The 24,927-nt window shown below is 43.7% G+C and overlaps 1 pseudogene; it reads left to right on the forward strand.

The window, feature by feature from the left end:
• The first annotated feature begins 5,445 nt into the window (after positions 1-5,445).
• On the forward strand, positions 5,446-6,082 carry LOC118923500 (60S ribosomal protein L17-like; annotated as a pseudogene).
• Positions 6,083-24,927: the final 18,845 nt, after the last annotated feature.

The following is a 24,927-nucleotide window of genomic DNA, read 5'->3' on the forward strand; positions in this document are numbered from 1 at the left end:
TAATCTGGATGAGGGAAAAAGAAGTGGGCTTCCTGGGCAACATCCTATATGGCTGGGGCACAGCCAATTGCTCACTCACATGCTCTGACTTTAGAAGAAGTCAGAGGCCTAGAAAGTCTCTCTGCACTGAGCTGTGCCATCCTGCAGGAGGGGTGATGTGAGCAGAGTGAAGCTGTTCCTCTTGCCCTCTTCAGTGTGTCCAATCTCAGAATAACTTTTATGTTAGAACTTGTCCACCAGCCTCACAGATTTCCGTAAGGGCACTCGCATCCGTGAATGATTGTCAAAATCAATGTTCTTTGAGGAAAGAATGGTAGCAAACTCCTATTCTGCCATTTTGATGACATCATTCTCACAGGAAGATCTGGTATGTTCCAGTGTGATCTGGAATGAAGATGTTGTGGGACCACCTTACATGTAGGAAATGTTTGTTGTTTCAGGTACAATACACACAAAGGGATAGTGCAAATGAAAGCCAGTTACACTGGAGTAAAATTGCTTTGTAATTCCACTGGGGCGGGATCAACAGGTACTCACATTGTTCTGCAATTGCAGGGATGAAGCTAAAGACCTGAAGAGCTAAGGCTCAAATTAAGGTCAAATGATTGGGTTCATCTGTGTGAAAACAAGTGATGATGGCAAGTGGCACACATACTCCGGAGAACGGGGCTTTGCCCATTCTAGTTTGAGGTCTCTGGAGTTGTTTAGAGATGGAACATTGACCACTCTGAAAACTTCAGCTCATTAATTCTAAATTTCTGTGGTATATTAAATGTTTCAGAACTTCAGAGAAGTGCTACCTTTTGCAGGACCCCAAATATTATACCTTATTTATTTTAAAGTTGAAAACGCTTTTTCTAAATATATAATTATATTTATAATAAAATTAAAAGTAATATTATATAAAATGTCCTAATATGTAATATAATATATAACATAATATAATATACAATAGTATCTATAATCTCAAATATATATGTACATCATTTGCATATATATGGAAAATACAAAGAAGAAATAAAAATCATCCATCATTCTGCCATGTGTCAACAAATATTTGAGAAGAGCTTGATCATGAAATCATAGTCTATCTGCCCCAGATCAGAGTCAAGAGTTTGTAATCTTCTAGACTCAGCCCTGAAGGGCAACTGAGATACTGAGATCCTAGTCTGTGAAAAGCCACCTGTTCCCTCACAAGAAGGATTTAGAAATTCCCTCTGCCCCCATGCACAGAGAACTTGTCAATGCAAGCAGCTCTTCATAAATGCTCATGTCAGGCTGCAGTCCTACAAACCTACACCACTCACTGTGTCTTCAGAATGAATGAGGGGAAGCCTGATCTCCCCAGGTCCCCCTTCAGAGTGAACCCTGAACCCCATCTATTAGGCTAAACAGTCTGAGCTACTCTCTTTCCCCCTTCTCCAGTGTTGGGTCTTGGTTATCAGATACCTATGAAGCACTAAGCCAGATAAAGTGCTTGAAGAAGAAAAAACAGCAAGAAGAAATTGTGAAGCTGCCCCATCTCCTCTGCAGGTCAGATTCTTTGTGAATTAAATAAAGTGCAGACTGAGCCTGAGTTTCCTCTCTGTCCTTCTGACGAGGAACAATGGACTCCTCAGACCTCCTTCACAGGCATTTCCCTGATGTTGAAGCTGCAGTTCAGCCCTGAGCTCCTTCTTGCTGGGGCCTTGGGGGTGCTGATCCTCTCCGGGTTCTAGCTATTGATGGGTGCATGCAAGACATCTGCTATGATAAAGATATATAATCAACTTTAGTAAATCTGGATCAGAGAAAAAAAGCAGAACCTCCTACTTCCTTCCTCAAACACAAGCCACAGAACAGTAAGACCCTAATTTACCCTCCTGATAATATGAGCAAAGTAAGCCTGTGCCTTCTATGTAAAAAGCAGGAGAGGGGAAAAGAGGGAGGGGGCAGAAGGGAAATAACGAGTGGCCACCCAGAGAGAATTTTAGGGCAATAACTGCATTCCGTCAATAAAGTGCTGCATGAAGGTTAGACTTCATCCAGTCTTATCCGTCATGCATCTTATTTTCCCAAAATGCTCCAAGCCTACAGCGTTATTACATAACCAACACCACTGATATCCATAAAATTTAGAAAATAAATCCCAGCCTTTATAGCTCTTACTCCAGTCAGATACAGTTGATTCTCATTATGAGCAGCAGTCATGTTCTTTAAAGTTACCATGAGCACTGATTTGCAAATACTGAAGCATTGCTCCCAGGGGATATATAGGTTTAGGTTCCTGCAAGCCACTGGTCATAACATTTTGGTGAACCACCAATATATAATCCTGTTTTATATTTATATTAAAATATACCTCATTTAGTATAGGTTGTTGATTCAATAACATTGAACACACAGCCAACAACACTGTATCTCATGCCTAAACATGAGTTACCTAACACATGTATTTAACAAAGTTTTCTAACACATGTATTTTCTACATAAAGTATATCACAGCCTTCTTGCACTTAGGAACACCAGAGAGCATGTCAGCATTAGGCCTGGGGGCCAATTTAAGCAGTGAAATTGCCAACAAAAAGCACAAAAATGTGAAAAACACAGCACTAAATAGATCCTTGTTTACAATAAGTGAGTTGAAACAAGGAGAGCGAGTGCTGTCCAGTCCCACACCGACTGGGGATGGGCATAGTTTTGCATGCCTGTCCATGAAGGAGTCCAGGAAGCAAGAGTATTGATTTGGTAGTCAGTGATAAATTTTAGCAAGTAGGAAAATTCACAGATCAGAATTGGTGGGTGATGGATGGACTGTATGTTCTCAGAGCCCAGGATGTAGTACACTCTAGGCCCACTCTGAATTGGCATCCAAGACCACAGCAGATATCTGACTTGCCTGGACAGAGGAGCATAGAAAAAGAAAAGGCAAAAATCTTTGGTGGCCCTGCCAAGATGCCAGCTAATCCCTGACTCTCTCAGCATTCTGGGCCTCTGAACTTCCTCACTCTGGATGAAATCTTCCCGCTAAACAGTAATTGTAGCACAGTGCTCACCATGCCCTGGGGGGAAAATGCCCCTCTGACCTTACCTCCTCTCTCAGGGAGTGCTGGGTCTTTGGGCTCTTTTCGTCAACCACGCAGAACCTACCCAGGAGGACCTCTGGTGGGTAACATCCCCAAATGTCCTACACGCTTGTGTCACTCAGGAGACTCTCAGGCTAGTGACAACAGTGACATCTGAGAAGCAAAGTCCAACATAAGAAACCAAACCCTCTTTGTCCTTATACTCCACAGAGGGGTTGGTGGACAGTGACTGTAATGGGGTATGTGGTGGGGACTTGATAATGAGGGGAGTCTAGTAACCATAATGCTGCTCATGTAATTATATATTAATGATACCAAAATTTAAAAAATGCAAAAACAAAAAAAAAGAAACCAAACCCTCTGACTTGTCCTATTGGTACTGCAGGGTCTCTGCACTCAGAGAACCTCCACACCAGCATTCTGGTTAAGGAGACGCCTGGGAATCAAATCCATTAGGTATGCTTCATCTCTAGACTTCAGGAGGCATGTCTGCACGCTTCCAAAACAACATGATGGGTGGATCCCTAAGGGCCAGATGGCAAAGACTAGAGGATCACCAGTGTGTGAGATTTTAGGCAGAAACCCACCTACTTTTCTCCCCTTCATTCTGTTTCTCATCTAGCAATATAAATTGCAAAAGCTTCTGAGCACCTGTACCTGAGACTTTTTGTTCTGGTGTCATTACCAGGATGGGGCAGAGGGTGGGGTTCGCACTAGGTTAGATGCCCACATTCTGATCCTTTTTATAAAATATAAGAGGGGCTTATTGCTCATGAGACTACCTCTTGGGTTCATGAGGCCTGAGCACAAGCCCTCAAGTCAGAGAAAGATCCCACTTCAAAGTGTTATGTTAACTCTGAACCAGCAATTGCATAATTTCTGATAAAGTTTGTGGATTTAAAGGACCCAGACTGTGGGTTCAACCACTAGGGGTGGTGATTTTTATTAGAGGATCTTTATAAAGAAGATGGATGACCTTATCACATAGTAAATCAGCTACTTTTGGGGGGTTGAGGTAAAAACAAAACTTCGAAAGAACCTAAAGGGAATTCCGAAAGTTGACCCAGAGACACCAGGATAAATGGAAGATCCAGGAATGGATGGGGTGGCCACCCTGGAGGGAGCCCACAGTCGGGAACTGCCAGGAGGTGGCTCCTGAAATCAACATGGGAACAGCAGGGCTTTTGGGAGATGTTCCCTTAGGGACAGATGAGGTCATTCATGAGCATTTTAGACAGACCCAGAAGAGCAGGGAAGAATCTTTTAAATCCTCTTGGACGGGTTTCATGGTACCAGACAACACAAAAAACAGTCCTGGCGTGTGCTCTGAGGGAATATGCCAAGGGCATGGGGGGCAAAGGCTGCACGGAAATGTCCAGGGATGATGAAATGACTCCCCAGGGGCCAAGCAGGGCGACCGGGTGAGAGGTCCCAGCATGCCACCCAGATGGCACTGTTGTCCCAGGAGGTGTCTACCTACAAAGTAACTGCCGGAAGGCTGGTAGGCTTTGGCACAAAATGTATTTGCACAAAGAAGAAAAATTCCTTGGGTTACACTATCTGCCCTTTCAAGTAGAGGAGTTCCATGATGCATGCATTCCAAAAGTAACAGATACATAATTATGAAATATACATATGAAATAAATGTATGTGAAAACATATATATGAAAGGAAGCCTTTCTGTTCCTAGTAGGGAAGTGTGCTTGAAGAGCTGACCTCATCTAAGAGGGACTGGAGCTGTGTCACTGGACTGAGAATGGGCACAAAGCCCCCTTACCACCCAGTGTGGCCTCTTGCAGGCCTGCAGCTGCTCTTAACCTCAAAGCACAGAGACCCCTAATGCCCTGCTGACACCAGGACTTTTGTTATTGTTTCACGGACCAAGGAACTTTTGCATATACAGATCAAAGCTTCTTCTATAATTTTTTTTTTCTTTTTTCCCTTTTCAGATTTTTTTTTAATCTGCCCACCACCTATGCAAATTATATTACATCACATCCCCTGGACACTAAGCAATCTGACTTATCTCACTTGTCACCTCAAGTGACAGAATCCTCTGCAGAATCTAACAGGAAATATCTTCAGAAACTCAAGTCCTTAGCCAGCCACATGGAGACCTAGAAGGCAGACAAACACAGCGGTTAAAAGCAGAGGCTTTGAGGCCAGACCACCTGTGTATGAACCTCCTCCATTGCTTACCAGCAACGTAATCTTGGGCAAGTAACTTAGCATCTCTAAACCTCAGTTTCCTTATCTGTAAAATGGAGGTAACCATTACAACTTCCCAAGATTATTGTAATGATACATGAGAAGATGTGTGGAAAGTGCTTGGCCCAGTAGAAAAGTATCACAATTAAAGAAAATATTCTTCTATATATAAAAAGTATGGCTTTTTACATATGCGGCCTGAGGTGATCTCCAAAAATGGTTCGCTATTCACTTGACCAAGAAAACCCCACAAAATCATGCAAATCAAGAGGCTCAAATCTTCGTGTTCACTTTAAGAACACTTGTGAAACTGCTCAGGCCATCAAAGGTATGCATATCTGAAAAGCTACCAAGTATCTGAAGGATGTCACCTTGCAGAAGCAGTGTGTGCCATTCCATCACTACAATGGTGGAGTTGGTAGGTGTGCCCAGGCCAAACAGTGGGGATGGACACAGGGTCGGTGGCCCAAAAAGAGTGCTGAATTTTTACTGCACATGCTTAAAAATGCAGAGAGTAATGCTGAGCTTAAGGGTTTAGATGTAGATTCTCTGGTCATTGAGCATATCCAGGTGAACAAAGCCCCCAAGATGCGGTGCAGAACTTACAGAGCTCATGGTTGGATCAACCCATATATGAGCTCTCCCTGCCACATTGGAATGATCCTTACTGAAAAAGAGCAGATTGTGCCTAAACCAGAAGAGGAAGTTGCACAGAAGAAAAAGATATCCCAGAAGAAACTCAAGAAACAGAAACTTATGGCCCAGGATTAAATTCAGCATAAGATAAATGCAAATAAAAAGTAAAAGAATGTTAAAAAAAAAAAAAAGTATGGCCTTTTTTTCTAAATCAGAGAGGTTTCCAGCCCCACCTTTCTTGGAAGACAAATGGCTCTCTTGAAACACACCTTTTTTCTTGAGTAAGACCATCTGAGTGCCCTCTTAGGTATGAAATACAGGTGAACTGGCCATCACCGTCCTCAGAGAAGACTACAACTGAGTTTTCTGTTTGGACAGGCTTAACAAAGTTGCCCCAATGGGGGAGAACAGACATTGTTGAGCAGAAACCTGAGGGATCCTGGGAGGAAAGGGACTGCTCCCAGGGATTCTAAAAGAGAGGCTTCATGGGGGCAGTGACCCTACACAAGATCCTCAAGCTGGGGCCAGAGTACTCAGCCCAGTGGCTGTCCGTGGGAGAACAACAACATCTGGTCCTGGAAGTGCACACAGAAAAAGGGCCCCTCGTTGGTAGTGAGTACCTCCTGGCAGCAGTGGCCGCTCCCAACAGTGACCACATGGTAGGGGAGCACAGTGGCACCAGACTCCAGATCTCCCTGAACTGATGAAGCAGGTAGTTTCTGTAATGATGGGAAAGAATTTGTAATGGAGAAAAGTGGGCTATTATTTAAGAATCTAACTTTGACCAAAAACCCAAAACCCATATTGACTTTGAATGGCCATTTGATGGGAAGTCCCTTGAGGAGAGAGAAGCCCTTCCTCTCAAAATGGGCTCCTGTGCTCTTCAATCTACTCAACAGTCCATAGTTTTGCACCTGCCACCAGATTACAGAAGCAACAGTCATTGGCAGTGGTCCTCATTTGCAAGTAGAGTATGGAGACAGGTATCTGACTCAGGCCTAGGTACTCTTCCTCAGAGAGACCATCAGGTTGAAAGCATCAGGAAAACCGCTAAGAAGCCTGGAAGCAAAACGCCGTTAGGGAATGAGCAGAAAGATTGTCCCCATTTCTCATTTGCAACAGATTGCCTCATGTTTAACAAGAGAAGTCAGTTCCAGAGATTTATGAATGGTCAGTCTTTCAACTGATTCAGACTCAATTGAAAACTTCTGAAGAAGAAAATTCTGGGTGTAGATTTGTCTCATGTCCACTTTTCAATCCATGTGCCCTGGAAAGTAGTCTGTTTAGGAGCTGAGGAATCCAACAAGTGGCTTCCTGCTACCTTCTGAAGGGTCAGGAAGCCTGTCATATGAAGACAGGTGTCCAGCTGATATACTGTGGCTTTAGCACATTGACAGTCATGATGTGTCCCTTCCCGGGAAAGTTGAGAAGACCCACAACCATGGGGAGCATCTCCTGCAGAAGCAAAGATGTTGTCCCTTAAGCTACAGCTGACTATCCAACAAAGCCCCGAGGGAGGAAGTAACATTTCTTCTATGATCAGAGCAGCTGCTAAAATCAATACTTTTCTATATTCTCACCTGCACTAGTTTAATGCAAAAATAGCACCACGACTTCTCAGGAAAAAAAATACATCAGTATGGAAGTATAGTGTTAATACTTGGCAGGCAGTACTGTGCTTCAAATCATAGTAGCTGCAGCCTTCTGAGACCTTTCTATGTGCCAGACCCTGAGCTAATCTCTACATATTGGCCCATCTGCAGGCTAACAGCAAGTCTGAGATTAAGTATTATTAGCACCACCGCATATACTCATATACTAAGAAGCCCAGCAGCCTGAATAGATTGTAGATTTAGATGTTCTAAGAACAGACCACACAAAAACTTCCTGCTCTCTAGAACCTTCTGTGGCAAGACAGATGTACTGACTGACAGCATTTGTAGAGACAGATAAGGTGTTTCAAAATAAACACATATGTTTACAGAAGTATAAATATGTTTCCCATTGAAATGCTTTTGGAAGCAAATGTCAGTGTGTTTCTGGGAAGGACAGAGGGCCTCAGAAGTCTCCAAGCAAGAATTTTCTGAGCTTTCTTGAATGCAGAACACTTTAAATAATAATACATTGACCCAATATTGAAAAAGATTACAAGATATTTGATACACATAGAATAATGTTCAAAGCAAAGACATGTTACAGATGAATTAGTTACTGCAATAAACGTGAACACTTATTTCCAATGTTTCCTTTATGACATTTATAATTAGATGAATTAAGTCATATTTTTTGATAAAAGAACAAACTACCACAACTACATGTTGAAACTATATTATAAGAAATGAAGCATAATCCATGAATCTTAAATTGAAGAAACACATGAAAGAAACAATATGTTGGGAAGTGGGCAGATGGGTATCTGGGCATTCATGTCTGGCAGGATACCGATACCCCATACCAGATCCTACATGTTCAGGTATGACTCACCATTCTTCAGAGGCAGATTATCTAAAACTAAGGGAAATACATAAATGAAACGTAAGGTTTTTCCTTTTAACTTGATTTTAAACGTATTGCAGGAGACACATATCCATGGCATTTCTTGTTTGTTTGTGGTAGAACTCAGAATATTTGAGGAACAATAGTGATCCAAGGAATTACACTTGATGACAAGGAGCTATGTGAGAAATAGGGAAGGGTCCTCATTTCATCCCACAGCATTACAAAGCCCTATCTTTTGCACTTATATTTAATTATATTTAATTACACTTAATTATGTAACATTTATTATATATACATTTAATTATTTAATTATAATTGAATTGAATTTTAAATGTTGTTTTTATATACACTATGTATTTGTGCATATATGTTACACAGATAATAAATATATAAAACCACATAAAATGCACCATTTTACATTCCCACCAACAGTGTACAGTTTGCACATCTTTGCCAATATTTGTTACAATTAAATGCAAAGGTCAGTTTAGTTCTAAGTTCTTATGATAACAGCCTAGAGAATCCGAGGTAGCAAACAAAAAGGTGGATACTCATTGGGAGGTCCCTGCAGAAATCCCACAGAGTGGTAAAGGCTTGAATTTAGAAAACAGATATTAGAATGGAGGAGGAAGGAAGAAAAAATGGGATGTCTATGTTTAAAAGCAGCATTAATTAGATTTATTGTTATTTTGCATTGGAAGGGAAGGAGGGGAAACGTTTTGGGGGTGCGCTCAAGCATGGTAATATGGTGGAGAATGATTCACAGAAACAGCAAATCCTGGAAGAGGAACAGCCAGAGGGAAAGAAAGGGTGGGTTCCACTTGAGGTATGTTTATTTTGAGGTGCTGCCTTGACATGAAGCTATTAGAAATAGAAGTCCACAACATTACAGGCTAGACCTACTGATTCGGGATTTGTCAGTATACAGATTATTGTCCACTCACGGGGATGATTGAGGTCACTCAGGAATAAAGAATAGAGCAAGAAGAGCAAGGAACAAGGATGGAGTCCTTCGGGAGCATGAACTCCCGATGGGCAGGAAGGGGCATGGTGCTCACACCGGAAATGACAGAGCAGGATAGCAAGTTTCCATTAGCCCCCAGTACAGTCACTAATGACATTGCTGGCTTTGAGTAAGAGCCAGAAGGAGTGTGACAGTACGTTTTGTCTGAGATAAGAAAAGCTGTAGGTTGGGGAAATTAGGGAAGGACTCTGTTGTAAATATATTAAGTCTAAGATGTTTATTAAATATTCAAGTGGCAAGGCTGAGTAGGCAGTTTGGAGCTTAGAGGAGGGGTTCAGTCCAGAAATACAAATTTGGGAGTCTTTCATGTTATTGATGGGACTACTTTTAGTTTTTAAAGGAACTTTTAGATTATTTTTCATAGCAGCTGTACCACTTAACATTTCCACCAGCAGTATGCAGGGTTCCAATTTCTGCACATCTTTGCCAACACTTGTTATCTTTTGTTTGTTTATTTGTTTTGATAGTAGCCATCCTAATAGGAGTAAAGGTGATATTTCATTGTGGTTTTGATTTGCATTTCCCTAAGGATTAGTAAAAATTTTCACATACCTGTTGTCCATTTGTGTGTCCTCTTGGAAAAAATGAATATTCAAGTCCTTTGCCCATTTTTTAATCTGGTTATTTGCTTGTTTTACTGTTGAGTTGTAGAAGTTCCTTATATATTTTGGATATTAACTCCTTCTCAGGCATATGGTTTACAAATACTTTCTCCCATTCCTTAAGTTAGTTGCCTTTCTACTCTGTTGATTGTTTCTTTCACTGCACAGAAGGTTTTAATTTGATGTAGTCCCACTGTATATAATCCAGCAATCACATTCTTGGGTACATATCCAAAAGCATTGGGATCAGGGTCTAAAAAAGACAGCTGCTCCTGTGTTCATTGAAGCTTATTCATAATAGCCAAGATATGGAAATAACCTAAATATCCATCAACAAATTAACAGATAAAGAAAATATGTTTTATACATACAATGGAATATTATTTACCCTCAAAAAAGGAGATCATGCCATATGTGACCATATGATTGGACCTGGAGGACATTATGCTAAGTGAGGTGAACCAGTCATGGAAGTACAAATGCTACATGATTCTGTGTATATGAAATATCTTAAATAACCAAACTCAAAGAAACAGAAAGTAGAATGGCATTTGCCATGGCTGGGGAGAGGGGACAAGCACTCTGCTATTCAACCAGCAAAACAGTTCCAACAATGCAAGACAAATAAACTCTAGAGATCCGCTCTACAGCACTGTGCCTGTAGTCAACAATACATGTACAAGTTTAACAGGGTAGCTCTCATGTTCACTGTTCTTACAGGAAGGAAGGAAGACAATGAAACTAGATAAGATCACCAAGGTAGAGAAAAAACCAGAATGAGCCCTGAAGTCCTCCTAAATCAAGAAGTTGGGTAGAAGAAGACAAACTGGCAATGGCAACAGGAGAAAGACCTATTGGGAAGAAAAACAGGAGTTTTAGAAGCCAAGTGAGAAATATTTCAAAAAGTTAAGCAATGATTAACCACGTCAATGCCACTAGCAGTTCAAACAGAATGAGGACCAGGCACAGGTCACTGGCTGTACCAGCGGGGCATCATGGGAACACGGAGAAGCTGGTGTCGGGGGAATAGTAGATGTGCAAACCTGTCTAGAATAGTTTTTGAAAGAGTGGGGAAAAGAAATTAAAGATAACAAAAGCATAGAACTATTTCAGGGTATTTTTGCTGTAAAGAGGAAGAAAGAAACTGATCAAAAAGTGGAAGGGGAATGGAGCTGGAAGACAAGTGTTTTTCATGGCAGAAGTAACAATATATGTGCTTACTCCTGAGGATGCTCCAATAGCAAGGGGAGACTCCTGAAAGGATGTCCTCGGGCAATTGAGCAGGGATTCGGTCTAGTGCTTAAGGGGAGAGTTGACCTTCGGTAGAAAAGTGGGTAGTGCATCCACAGTAGCAGAAGGGGCACAGATGCTGGGAGGTGGGTGCCTATGGGGCAGAAGTTTGCAGAAGTTCGTGTTTACTGGCTCTGATTTTTTGAAAGGAATACAAAGGAGGTCATCAGCTGAGAGGATGGGACGAGGCAGTTGGAAGAGAAGAAGGAATGGCAGTGAAGGCTTGCCCTAGGACAGTGGGCGGGGCCAAGGACTCAGCAAACTGACCGCAGCTTGTGGGCATGAACCTGGAGTGGAAGCAGTCATCACGGGTGTGTGTTTTCCTCCAGGAACATCAGCTGTGCAGCTGTGGACCCAGAGGCAAGAGAGGGACATGCCACACTTGGATCTAGCCGGCTGGGAGCCACAAAGCAAGGATGGGATGAAGGGCCGGGGTGCTTTAGGAAGATGGAATTTCAGCTGATGACTTGACGCAAGTAGGGGCAGGCAAGAGGTATGCAGACCCATGGATTTTATTTTGACCATTGGAGTCAAGGTACCAGAGAAGAGCAGGGAAGAAAAAAGGCAGAGGCAAAAGACAGCAAGACTTGAAACTGAGGTTATGCACAAACCACAGTTACTATTCCAGTGGAGATCCAGTGAGCGGCTGAGGCAGGACAGAGGAAGAGACCCCTGTGCGAAAGGGGGTCATGAGAACCACAGCAAGGCCACAGAGCCAGAGGTCGTATGTGTGGCTCCAGAAATCAGTAAGGCAGGACAAGTGTTAGTGGAGCGGCTGTGACCCAGGGGCCAGAAGTGAGCAGGACCATCAAGGCAGCCCAGGGGCGGGAGGGCGGGGTGGGCAGTGTTGCCTGGCATCATGAGATTCAGAGCTGCGGACTGTAAGAAGCAGGGAGGGAGAATGGCTCCAAACGGGCCAGAAAAGCAACCACAGGAGGGCCCCAACCACACCCCTAGGCCCCCAGGGAAATGAGGGCATGGGAAGGAGGGCTCCAGGCCAGGAGAGGGCAGCAGGAGGCAGCATCCCAGGGGAGACCCAGCAAAAAGGTACCAGCCATTCACAGAGGGAAGCTCTTCAGTTTCCCATCCAAGGGATTTTGTTGAAGATGAGTCTTTCCTCAACCAGTCATCAGTCAGTCTCCTGAACCCTCTCCTGTGCACTTCCTCATGAAATCCGGTTTCACCCAGCTAAGTCAGGTTAGCAAGAAGCCCCCACCGTGGATATCCCATGGCTCACCACATCTGACCAGGCTCCTCACCACCAGCACCACCCGGGTGCTGTCGATCGCCCTTGCCTGCCTTCAGCAAGGATCCTCCAGGTGGGCTTAGCCTGACCCTCTGTCCCTCTGATGTCTCCTCTGGGTGACTTTCCAGCCCCTGACCCGCCCTGCTCCTGGGCTATGAGCTCCCACTTGCCCTTGTGTGTTAGAGGCTGAGCACTCTCTCCCCGCCATTGGTCTCAACACCAGCCATGATGTCCTGGTCAAGTCGGACTCACCATCTCTAACATGTCATTGAACATTTTTTCTTTGACAGAGATGGCCGGTGAGTTCCAAAGAAACCAGGAAAGGTTTCCCAGAGTCAGGGAGAGGCAGGAGAGAGAAAACAGAACTGGTGGGTTTTGAGGGTTTGAGGAGTGTAGGTGACATAGAGTGTGGGGTCAAGGGTGATCTGGGGTACATGGCATTCCCATGACTGACTCAGGCAGGGAGAGAGAGGTGATAAGCTTTGACCTGAGGCCCCAGGCGGACAATGGTGAGTCCTTGTGGATAAGGGGATGGGAAGGAGGCGTGGAGCTGGTGAAGAGGCAGGAGGGGGGATCACCTCACTCCGAGGACACTGGCCCTTCACGCCCTGGCACTGGCGGCCACCAAGCCTGAGAAGGGGATCTCCCCTCGAGGTCCTGGAGTCACCCCAGGCCCAGGGATCAGGACTCTGGGAGGCCCACAGGGGCCTCCCTCCATGCTAGGCAGGGGGGGCCCAGCATGGCATCTGGAGTTCAGTCGCAAATGCAGCCTCCTATGGAGCCCCCAAAGCAGGCATACCATTAATCCCAGCCAGGTGACCCAGTCCAAAGTATAATAAGGAAAGTGCGAGTAAAGTCCCAACACTGGCAGCATCCGGACGCATGAAGGTGTTGATGGGTGAGTGACGGCTGGATGAACAGGTGGAAGAAGAAAACTGGAGGTTCCCCGAGATTGTCCCCTTTGCACAGTAAGACCCCGAGGGGAGACAAGCAGTCTGTATGGACAGAAGCCTGGGGAATGGGGGGCTCTGGAGCTCACAGGAGCTGTGGCCTCTGCAAAACTGAGCATGGTCTGAAGGCGGTGGATGGATGGGGGGCTGGTCATGGGCCAGGGTCCAATGCTTGTCCGGATTTCTCACAGTCCAGAAGACACCCCACAGCAATCTGGAGTCAGAGCAGCCCAACTCTGCAGTCCAGCCCTCTCCCTCCTTTCCCCAGGAAGCTCTCCCTCTGGGGCAATAATCCAGCTTTGGTGCAGATCAGGACCCACCAGACCCCCCGATATAAGAACCTGGACATGGGAAAGATGGAAAAGACCTGCAGGTGCTTAGTTCTGCTCTATACCCACACTTGGAAACCACTCCTCTAGGACCAAGTGGACGCCTAAGGCTGTTTTCTTATTAAGAGCCATTACATTTCTTTATAAAGCAATAAATATTTTATGGAGGAAAATTGCATCTAGGCCCTGGGCTAGCTTTGGGAAACTGTGGGTTGGGTGAGAGTAACAGACATCAGCCAAGGCCTGGGACAGTGAAGCAACTCTGGGCTTAGGAAGTAGACGCTCCAGGGCAGGGGCCAGGTCTGGGGGTGCCAAGGCATCTTGGGAGGCCTGTGTGTGCTGGCGGAATGCCACATCGGCACATGGGCCAACATCTGCAAGTACTGCCGGCCTCAGTACTGGCTCGGCAGCCAGCGTGGCTCTGAGTCAGGGTGAAGCTTTCGAGGATCCAGGAGAGTGATGGTGGAAAGAAGCTGAGGAACAAGGCAGCGGCTGACTGTCCTTGTGACAGCAGCATGTTCCTCCTGCATCTGCTCCACCCTGCTGCGTGCGTGGTAAAGCAACATGGTCAAGCGGCTGGCTCTCTTGTGAGAATGCTGAAAATAGGACTTTCTTGCAATTTCAGGGAGCACCCCAGGTCCAGAGGCTTCAGCTGTGATAAGAAGCCCCCTCAGTTCCCTGAGCCTGAGAGGAGTGGGCATGTACTGTGACCTCATCTGGAAACAAGCCACTCAAAAGTAAATGCCACCATCCACTTGAACGTTACACCTTCTATTTTCTTGTTATTAGTATTACTGTTATTAACCATCATTGGCTGAATGCCCATTATATGACAAAGGCTTTACGAAAAACCTTAGGTTCATCATGGCAGGAAACATCCCCATTTTGCAGTTCAAAAACCTGCAGCTTCATAAAATAAAATAATCGTGTGGGAGGGGAGGAGAAAGAGGCAGAAACTTGGGTCTTCCCAGCTCACACTTATAACTGTGATTAAAAAATACATAACATAAAATTTACCAGTTCAGTGGCATTAAATACTCACACAGTGCTATGCCACCATTACCAACATCCATCTCCAGAACTATTCTTATCTTGCAAAACTGAAACTCTGCCCATTAAATAAGTCCTCACAACCCCCCCCACCCCCCACCCCGCCTTCCCCTGCCCCAGGCAACCACCTTTCTGCTTTCCTTCTCCGTGAATTTGACTACTTCAGGTCCCACCTGTAAGTGAAATCATGTAGTTTTTGTCCTTTTGTGAGCGGTTTTTCACTTAAGATAATGCCCTCAAGGTAAGGCCTCTAGAGCCATATCAGAGGGCAGTTTGAATCCCACAACCTCTGGGTTTGGGGCCCAGCATTTTTCTGCTGTGTAACTCAACCACTTCAGCCAATACTCTTGATGTAGCTATGGGTGGTATTCTGGCTGAGTTGTGCTCCCCCAAAAAATTCATAGTTGAAATTCTAATTCCCAGTACACCTCAGAATGTGATTGAATTGGAGATAAGACCTCTAAAGGAATGATTAAGGTGAGATGAGGCCATATGGCTGGGGAACCCAACATGGGTGTCTCTATTAGATGGACACCAGGGCTGGTGTGCACAGAGGACACAGCAAGGAGGCAGCCATCTTCAAGCCAAGGAGGGAGGCCTCAGGAGCAACTGAACCTGTCAGCACCTTGATCTTGGACTTCCAGCCTCCAGAACTGTGAGAAAATACATTTCTGTTGTTCAAAGCCCCCAGCCTGCTGTCTCTCGTTATGGCAGCCCACGTGACATAATACAGTTGCGGCTGGCTCTCTGTACTGCTACATGGAAGGAGCAGGCCACACGCTGCTCTCTGCAAACTGGCAGCAGTCCATCCCCAGTCTGATCTGTGGGTTGGAGGACAAAGGTTACTTTATTCTACACGTATGTACCCCACCGACAGGGAAGTGGTTTCCAAGGCTGCTCGGGGAGCCGGCCAAGGATGACCTTTCAGAGCGTGAGTTTCCACTGAGACAGTGGCCTCCTTGGCGGCGGTTTCACTGCACCGGGCTGTCCCCAGGTTCAGCACCCCCACACAGACTCCAGGGCTCCGCCAACTGAGTGACTCACTCCCCTCCAGGCCGCTGCTCTTTGGCACTGGGAGAAGAGAAAACCTCAGAGGGAAAGTAACAAGGCCTGAGAGAGGAGCCCCCACCAGCTGGGAGGAAAGTTGCCAGTCTCCTCAAGTTACAAGGCTGCTGGGCCTCAAATCCACAGTAATTCTCCTGTATTTGTCAATACTTCGGGTTTGAAATAGTCAGTTTCTAGTGCCACGGTTTTTGTGTGATGTTTGCTTCTCAACAAAAGCAACAGAATTTTTTTCCCGCATTCTAAGATATATAATTATAAGGTACAATTGGTACACATGGGTGGGGGTGGGGGGTGTCACAGGGAAGACAGTGTAGCACAGAGAAGACAAGTAGTGACTCGGTGGCATCTTACTACACTGATGGGGAGTGACTTGAGTGGGGTACAGAGGGGACTTGATAATATGGGTGAATGTAGTAACCACAATGTTTTTCATGTGAAACCTTCATAAGAGTGTATATCAATGATACCTTAATTTAAAAAAAGAACCTGGTGGCCTTGAGAGAAGTGCAGAGGCTGGAGACAGCTAGGGGTGGGAGGTGCGTGTTCAGAGAGCTGCAGAGAAAGCCAGGGACCTTATTCAGAGAAGGGGCTAAGAGGACAAAGCAGTTGCTAGGAGAGTCCCACTGGGGACACCCAGGAGACGCACGCAGGGAGATAACACGCCCAAAGCCTGACACCAGGAAACTGAGTGAGAGTGAGAATACCCATGACGGGAAATGAGGTCCATCCCTCTTCACGTACAGAGAGCGCAGGGGAACACCAGCCACGCTGGTGAGACCACAGGTTCCCAGATGCTTCAACTACCAGCCAAGGAGGATAGAGCCCTAGACTCCAGCGAGGAAAGTCCTCCTGCTTCCAAGAGCAGGAAAAGGGAGGGAAGGGAAAAGGGGGACTTAGAGGCTGGAGAGAAGAGACTGCTGTGTACTTGAAAGATAGAAATTAACATGAACAAAAAACCACAAGGGAAATGATTGCAAAGAGGAGAGTCCAGAGAAAGCAGCTGCAACCTCTAGTGAAGAGCATCCACAGGATGGCTTCACACTCGGCTGCTGGGGCGGAGATCCAGCGCCCCCCTCCAAGCCAGCTCCAGCTCACCTGTGCTGCTCAGGCACCCCCTGAGGAGCGGGAACAATGTGGGCATGCGATGGGCTGCAGTGCGCTAAGTGGGCCCATGTAAAAAGAGGAAACTGACAAAAAGGAGAACGTGGAAAATTCCTGTGAATCCAGGGCCGGATATCTCTCACTTCAGTTGTTTGAGGGTAACAAAGAGGAAGTCCACAGCCAACAGCCAAGGGCCCTGGCATTTGGTGGTGGGCCCAGGGTGGGGTCCCTTTGGTTATGCATCTTCCCCTTCCCTAATCCTGTTTTCTCGACTGGTTACTAAATAAACACTGGCGGCCCTCATCCCATTTTACTTATCAGCACAATGACAGAATGTTTTCATTAAACAGATATTTATTGAGCATCTGCTCTGGCCAGGTGCTATGTTATGTCATAGAAATGTGAAGGAAATGCAATGGGAAGTCTCTCTTTATCAACAGATAAACACATTTCTCTCCTCACAAATTAGCCAATTCAACTACCAAATGCAATTCGAGGCCGGCTGGCCTGCTAATTGACCTCCCAATTCACCCAAAGCTTATTTCCCGTGTATTCCCATACCATCTTTTCAGACCTACTGTTTGGCTTGAAAGTCCATCATCAAGTCTCTCACTATGAGTCACCGGTCTCAACGCTGAGCCACTGAGAAATTGCACACCATCTGATGTGCCATCCCACCCCTCTTCCCCAGTACAAAGTTCCCCAAGATCTTCACCCCATTCTCCCTCCTCCCAACACCTCCTCGCTGAGAAAGAAGCCCCTTTGTCTACAGCTGGCCCCTGGGCTGGATTGGATCTCTCAGTCTCCCAGCTCTGCTTGCAGTCTTACCTCCTGAAGGATCCTGCCTTGTCTCATTCCTACCCCTGTCTCGGGAGGCTTCCTCCACCATCTCTGGATCAGTCCAAACTCCCTCACCATCACTCACACCTTCCTTGCATTTCCTATGAACTTCTGCCCTCCCTCTCTCTGTCTTTCCTGCCCAAGTTCTTACCAAATGGGCTCTATTCCAGCCTTTACCACCTCTGCCACACACCTACACCTCAGACTCTCAGGGTCCCATTTCTGTAGTGCTGCTTGAACTGCTATTGAAAAGGTAACCAACACCTTCTGATCATCAAGGAAATCTTCTCGGTTCTCATGGGTTCTTCACTGGGATCATTTGACACTGTGACTACTTCCTCTTCAAAACTCTGCCATTGAGCTTCAGCACACCCATCCCCTTCTTCTCTCCCTGCCATCACTTGGGTGCTTTTTTTTGAATTCCTGCACTGATTCCTCTCTTGGGCCCCACAGCTTAAACGCAGGCATTCTCTAAAGATCTGTCCATCCTTCTCTTCCCAGGGACTCCCGTGGATTCCCACAGACTACCAACATGGTCCTTCTCACCCCTCCTGACTTGCAAAGTTTTCATACTACCTACACAGTATGCATTATGCTCATCCGCTTTATCTATTAATCACTGACATGTCTCGGAGTCAAGTACTCACCATCTCACTAAGACCATTTTAACAGCTTCCTAATCTTTCTCTAGTGCACTCAATTTTGGTTTCTCCTCAAAAGTCAGTGATGGTCCCACAGCCCCTAAGGTAATGCCCAAATGTATTGCTTAGGAGTCTTCACTCTGCACACATGTCCCAGTTCCGAGTGAGCTGTGGGACTTTGGAATACTGTTTACTTCTTCGAGCCTCTGTATCCTTACATAGTATTGTTGTGGGAACAGTTGATCAGGTGGTGCACTGCACAAGTGTGCCCAGTCATAGGAGCAAGTGGAAACTAAAATCCAGCCTATGTTCTAGTCACTAAATCAGCTCCCTGGCCTGGGCTGTCAGTCTGGTCAGAGGAGAAAGCACCTTTCCTTAACTTGCCTGAAGGTACAATAAGGCCTGGGATGTCCCTGGATTTCTTCTTCAATGTATCTACATTCCTCCCCCTCCTTGATCATCAGACCCAAATCTACTATTTTTCCCAATTACGCCACATACTTGAACCCCGTGCTTGTTCCCATCATCTCTGAAGCAGTTTGCACTCCCATTCTCATGTGCGGACACCTAATTCTCCAGTGCCCCTCAGCCAGGGAAGGCTCTGTACATCCCTCCCAGCCAGGAACTTCTTTAGCCCCACATCCTGGTTACACATCTATTGAGCACTTATGTTGTTACTCTGGTTGGGATGATGCTTTCATTGGGAATCTATCTCCCCCATTTGTTCTTGGAAAACAAAGAGATAAAGCAGCATTTAAGGAGTAAGCATGTGTATCTTGAAGGAGCCAGGCTGAAAAATCATTTTAAAATATTACTTTTTAAATCAAAGCAATAATGCACAATGTCCATAAGCAAGTTAGAAAATTACAGATAAATAAAAAGAAGAGAAATCAAGGTTACTCCTAAACCTTCCACCTAGAGACAACTCTCGTCATCCTTTTGCTCTACACCCTTACAAATGTTATTGTATACATACAATTTGCCAATAAAAAAGGGATTATTGCATCACCTACTTTTCCTCTTAATATATCATGAGCATTTTCTAGTGATATAAAACATTTTTCTATAGAATTGTTATTTTTAATGTCTGCATAGTATTCCACTGGATGGTTGGATCATAATTTAGATATTCTCCAATTAAGTTGATTTTCATTTTTCTCTATTTTATATTATATGAAAGTCAACATCCTTGTAACTAAATACTTGGCACAATATGCATTTTCTCTTATGAATAAATGCCTAGAAATAGAACTGCTGGGTCAAAGTTGAAGTACATTTTTAAGACTTTTGATACCTGTAACTAGTCTGGCTCTGAGAATCACCATACAAACCTAACCATCCCATTTGAGATGAATGACTTACCAATTTCATGACCCTCACCAGAATAGGTTCTGTCAGATTCCAAAATTATAAAACTGAAAATAATCTAAGAGATGATCTACAGCAAGGCTTACGCTAACCACTGTTAGAGTCGACTGGAAGAATGAGAGGCAGGGGCAGAGCATGACTGTGTGTTCTCGTTCTTTTTAAGCTCCCAGGTAATTCTGTTGTGTAGCCAGGTTTGAGAACCACTAACATAGGCCAAACTCCGTGTTCTAGGTTTAGGGAAACTAAGCGCCAGAGAAGGTGCACAACTTGCTTAAGTTGACCCATGCAGGGAACAAAAATGAAAATGTATCCAAAAAATAAAGAAAAAGAAAATGATGCATTTGGGTGGAAAATAAAGTACCAATCATTTATAATTAATTATTGGTCAGAGAACTGGTAGTCCTCAGCCGTTTATATTCGAAATCTCATTCTAAGTCAGTAGACTATTTAAGAACACAAAGTAGAGCTAGAACTCTAATTTTCCTCCATTCTATAGAGAAACTATTATTAGAAAATCATTTGTTCCTCTTACAATTGGTATTTTTCAAGTTTATCCTTAAAGGAAGGAAGGAAAAAAGCATGGATTCCTATAGACGAACTAGGCGTGAGCTCACTTATAATAGTCATTATTTTTACAAAGCCTCTGACAAGTAAATATGGGTCAGAACACAAGAATACATTTTTAAACAAAAAAATCAATCCTGATGGTGTAGATCAAGCAACTGTTTCTTTGTGGGGAAAAAAAGTGCCCTTGCAAATTAAGGCACTTCCCAGTAGCCACAGCAAAACACTGTGTCTTTGTGGCTTTAAGAATCTTTAGTGAATATCAGTGAGATGCAACTGGGTTTTGTGTTTATTTTTTATTACATTTAACCCAGGGCTAAGTAAACATGTAAACTGTGACATGTCCTTGGTCTAGACTTGAGCATATAGGGAAGAAAAATTGAGTGTGTGTGTGTGTGTGTGTGTGTGTGTTTGGTGGGGAGTCATGGAGAAGCTCAGAAATCATGTCTAAGATGCAAAGTCCTTCAGAGACCAGCTGAATTAGCAATTGTGACCAATGGGTGCCTCCAGTTACCACTTTACAAGAAAAAGTGATGATAGCACCTTTTTTTCTGAGAAAGGAAGTATTCTCAGAAAGGTAAGAAAAGTTTTTTGCTTTGTTATTTACTGTTCTCAGGAGTTACCCCACTTGTGGTTTTGAGAGTTTGAATTGCCTGTCACTAAATCTACCTCACCAGTCCCACTGGTGAAATGAAGAGTCGTTTCTTCAGTATTAATCAATCAGTGAGCCACTCTACAAATAAGCACCCACTGCTGCATTCACTAGACAAGGCCTTAGATCCCAAAGAGCTCAGAATGATGAAAGGGGAGGGAGAGGAGGTTTGCCTTCCTGGAGCATCTCGCTCTCCAGGCAAGCCTCTTACTTCATTTAACCTTCACCTAGGAGACAATTGAAGAACAGTGACATTCCTGGAAGCTATTCAGTTGTTGGCACAATTAGGCCAAAGGAAATAGCAGCCAATAGTGTTTGGAGAAACCAGAGCAACTTCATTCAGGACACAGGCTTATCCTGTCCTAGGACAGTTATGCTGGACCTTCTAGGTTATGCTGCCCCATTTCCAAAGGGCATTTCAGAGTCGCTAGGTGGCCACCCCTCGAGGGAACTCTCTAGGTGGTTGTGAGGGTTTCTCAACCTCAGGACTGTTGGCTTGTGGGCCTTGTAATTTTTTGTTGAGGGCTGTCTTTTACATTATAGGGTGTTAGCAGCATCTGTGACCTCTACCACTAGTTGCCAGGTACACCCAAATCTCCTGTGACAATGAAAAATATCTCCAGACAGGTCACATGTCCTTTGTGGTACAATCACTCCTCACCCCCAGTTGAGGACACTGCCTTAGAGAAGAGCTCTGCCCTGGAGGAGAACACACACAGGCAGGTGAGGAATGCTCTGGATATGGGGGCCTGAGCAAAGGCACAGACCAGAGAAAGGAGCGTACTGTCTGCAGCATCATGATGCATCCAGGCTGGCTGGTCACAGTGGCCAGTACCTTGATTAACATGGAGAGAGGCCTGCAGTATCATCCAGATCCCCAAATATGTTAAAGGCATGACTATGTCCTACAGAACCAGAAAATAAAGGCTGAACAGCATTGTTAATGTCACCCAGAGACTATGTCACCAGGTTAGGAGACGGACCCCAGGTCACCCATGCTCTTTCTATTTGCTATAACAAAGAGTCGAACTAATGATCAACCATGGAATTTTGAACAAAATTAGGTAAAAGAGGTCATGTTAGAAAGGGCCTTGATCACCAGGATGAAGAGCTGTGGATAAATACAAGTGACATTTTTCTCACTGATTTTGGGCACTTTTTCATAGGCGGTGGATATTAGCTTTGAACAGGAATGCATATTGTAGGAAAAGAAAGTCCAGGCATAATTAAGAAGGCACAGCCAATAGCAAAGGAGAACAGAGTAATAGTGGAGCAACTAGTTGTGGTCTGGTTAGCAGCTTAAAACTATAAGTGTGAAGCTTTGTTAGTGGTCTGTATATGGAAGAGAGAAAATAGGAATTTAAGAAATATTACTTTTTCCATATGTAATGAATGGCCCTACAGAGGGACACGCAACCTGAAATTAAGTGTGGGTATATGTGCAGGCGATGGTCCTCTTAAATGAGAGGTGTTTCCACTAGGTCATAAGGTAAGTGAGGATGAGAAATCGTTTGGCATCCCCTAAGAGGTCATTCCCATTTAAGAAGTCATATCACCTTTGAATCACTGCCAGTGTCCTCTCTTAGAAGGGTAGGTAGGGGAAAAGAGGTCAAGAGCAGTGATTTTCTTGGGGTAGAAAGAGTGACCCCACATAGGAGAATGATTCATGGCCAAAGAGACCAGAGCAGAGGGTGGCTCTGATCCATAGCATGGCATGCACAAAAAGGACACCTGACTCCATGCCCACTATAGCTGCCAAGACTGTGAACATGGCCTCCATCATGATATTCTGCATGTGCCCTCCAGCGGCAGCCTTGCTTGTGTTTGAAGCATCTTACCTCCCTGCAACGCTCTCCCTGTGTCTTTCACAAAGGAGACTGAGCCACCCACTCACCTCAGCCACCCTGTACTTACAACAGAGCCTAACACATTGGTTTTCTATATCCCGAACACCACCATCTCATGCCCCTGATGTGACAGCACCCTTACCAGTCCCTGAACAGTGAGGGGCCTGGGGGGACAGAGATTAGAGGTCAGGTCCCTTTCACATTTGCCCTCTGCAACAGGTATGCTAGCTATACTTTGAAAAGTGTTCCAGTTATGCTTGGCTGGATAGAGTATTGTTGGCTTAACGATTGGTGAGCAGTGATTTCAGAATGGGCAAATGGTTACTAATAGAGAAATCATAGGAAAATTATCAACTTGCTTCTAATGACAATGGAATTATAACAGTGTGTGCCAAGAGATTGTTTAATACTATATTATGAATGGAAAAGAATAAACTTTCTGGCCATGATGTAATAAAGGTAGAAATAATTAACAATGTTACATGCAAACAAAATGAACCACTAGGAAAAAAGAAAGGCAACAATATTTCTCAAAATGGAAATCAAAACTTAAATATCCCCTAATTAATAAAATAATACCCAGAAGAATGTCACATCCCAAACTTCTGGAATGCAGCCAAAACTGTACTGAGAGGGCAATTTTTTAATTCTTAAAAATAAAGTACTTGAATGAAGTTATTAAATACCTTGAGAAGTAGAGCAAAATGAACAATCACAAATAAAGCAGAAACAGGAAGAAGGACTTAAAGATAAAAAATAAATCAATTGATTAGGAGAAAATGTCTGCATTAATAAAACCAAGTAGAATGGGCAGTGGAAGGTAAGAGACATTAGTGCCTAAGCAAATCACAGCAGAGTAAAATGAAAACAAAAGAAACAATGTTAGAGATGAAACAAAGAGACATCTTTATGACATGAGATGCTTTTAGAAGGATTACATTTTCTCTCTCCATGGTAATTAACTGGAAGATCCTGAGTGTTCACAACTTCTACATAATTATAAATTATTCAAAATAGATTAAATAAAAAGATTTTTAACCAAATTAATCAACAAATGTTATAGAAATAACAAATGTAATATAAGAATCACTAACAAAGTATCACTGTACTCTGATGTTTCATGGGCAAAGTTTTCAAACTTACAAAAAGAATAGTTACCAGTCTATGTTAACACTTCCAGAGTTTATTAAAAGATGGAAAGCTTCATAATTCATTTTATAAAGCCAGTAAAGTTTCCACAGGACAGAGAAAAGTTTTAAGGATCAATTTCATTTGCAAATATAAATGAAAATCCTAAATAAAATTTGATAAGTGAAATAGAATAACAAATAAGACTACGCTGGGAACTCAGGAATGCAAAGATAGTTTAGTACAAGGATATCTATTAATATATTTAATCTCATCAAAAAGGCAAAAGAGAAAAATTATATAATCATTTTAATGCATGCCAAAACTCATACAGCAAAATTCAATGTACATTCTGATACAAACCTTTGGCACATTAAGTCTGAAAGATAATTTAGCTCAAAACTATTTGAATCTAAAATAATTGTTTAATTTTAACAACAGCCAACATCATACCTAAAAGTAAGACCATAAGTACATATTTACTCTCATTCTTATTATTAAACAAAACTCTAGACACTCTAAACAATTAGACAAGAAAAAGAAACAATGAACATAATGGGAAAAAAAGACAGGCTGATTACTAATTTTAGTTATGGTCATCTATGTAGGAAAAATAATTGAATCTACTAAAAATACTAAAAATGAATAGCAATTTGCCAGTTACAAAATTAAAGTACAAAAATCAGGACTATCCCATTAGCTGAGAATTAACCATTAGAAAAAAAAGAAGAAAAGATCCCAGTAACAGTACCAAAAACAACAAAATAATTCCTAAGAAGGGACTATTTCAGAAGTTTAGGCAAAGAGCTTTAAGAAAAAACA

Source organism: Manis pentadactyla, chromosome 2 (assembly GCF_030020395.1).
Source record: "Manis pentadactyla isolate mManPen7 chromosome 2, mManPen7.hap1, whole genome shotgun sequence".
Lineage (NCBI taxonomy): Eukaryota > Metazoa > Chordata > Mammalia > Pholidota > Manidae > Manis > Manis pentadactyla.